We start from the raw sequence: 1554 nt of genomic DNA, 5'->3' as shown, positions 1-1554 counted from the left end.
TTCCCAGAAGGCATTGACATGTAAGGATTTAGGCATAGAGTGCAGCGTCAAACTCGGTATTTGCGTCTCTACATAATGGTTATGAGGATCTGTCGTGACCTGCTCTCATGACCCTTCAACCCACTACTTAAGATCTTGCCATAGGGTGGGATGCTGCCTAAGCAGATCTCCTAGGCTAAGTGTTATAGGGGTAGTCACCAACGTAGTCAGGAGTTGGTTGGGTGCTCGTCTCTCTCCTAACCTGGATCGTCCTGACCAAGGGCCGTGATTGACCTGCGGCCCTGTAGCATCAAGGCTTGGCCCGAGCAGCACTGCTTGTGATGCAGTTGCTTCCCCCAACCATGGTTGAGGAGGTGAGGTTGGCATGCTTATGCTGGAGAGGTCATCAATTTCGTCCTCTGTGATGGGCTCAGTGTCTTTTAGATGCTCTTGAGCCTCCTTCACCCATTCCTTCACTTTTTCTATGGCCTCTAACTGTCGCTTTGGATGCGGGTATTCCCCTACCTTAGTGTTTCCCTTTTCGGCCGTCTTAGGGGCTGAAGTCTCTGCCTCTGCATCAGAGACCTTCTTTCTAGCAAGCAAAGTTGTAGCACTCTCCATTTTTAGTGCGATTTTAGCTTCCGACCTCTTCTTCTTCCGCCTGTGACTTTTCTTCCTTGTCAAAGCTGCGTCAAGGTTGCTAGATCCTGCCAGTGATATGCCGGCTTGCTTTGTCTGGGAACGTGTCATGACCTGTAATGAAATAGGTGCCGCTTTCCCATCGAGGTTCTCGACTCCAAACAGCCTCAGTGGGACAGATGGTACGTTGGCTGAGCTAGAAGACGGCTTTCACTTTGGGCAATCGATGAAGAAATGAGTGATTCCGCACTCAGCACACCTTTGGTCGGTCTTGTCTCTGTTTTGCTGCTCCCTTTCAGTGCAGCGTGATGAGACATGACCTAGGTGACCACAAGTCTAGCAGGTGATTGGCTCCTGCATCTGCCCTCCTAGACCTCTACCTCATCCTCTCCCTAACGCCATCACCAGCACGGGGCGATAATCCATGAGGACAGCGTTGCCCTCATCATCCTGTGAGACGTAAGGGCATATGTAAGCTTCTTCCTCATTTGGTTCTTCCACGTAGTGGACTGGAGCATCGCTCGCGGTGGATGGGTCACGTAAGGACCACGTGGTCTGGGTATGCTAGTAGGGTTTATGTCCATCCTAGGAACAACTGGCTTAATGTCGTTAGGCGTAGGAAGGGCTAATGGGGCTCCCCTTCCGAAGAATGGATGCGGCCTGTTTGCTAGGTAAGGCTGGCCGTAGGGTTGCAAATACAAAAGTCTTCTTGGTAATCTACAATGCGCGACGTCATGACCGAACCTACCGCAGTTAGTACAAGGTCTTGGCCTAGGGTCTTGACACTCGGCTGGTAAGTGGTTTTTGCCACAGTACACGCATTGGACATGTGGGCGCGTTGGTCGTCTCAACATGTCTTGCAACCTGGCTAACTCCATCTTTACATCAGCCAAGTCTTGGTTCGTCTCGGTGGCCTTCCCCTTATCTTGGAATGAT

Source organism: Lygodium microphyllum, chromosome 25, assembly GCF_053477565.2.
Source record: "Lygodium microphyllum isolate KBCC chromosome 25, Lygodium_microphyllum_v1.1.10, whole genome shotgun sequence".
Lineage (NCBI taxonomy): Eukaryota > Viridiplantae > Streptophyta > Polypodiopsida > Schizaeales > Lygodiaceae > Lygodium > Lygodium microphyllum.
This window is presented reverse-complemented; position numbering follows the sequence as displayed.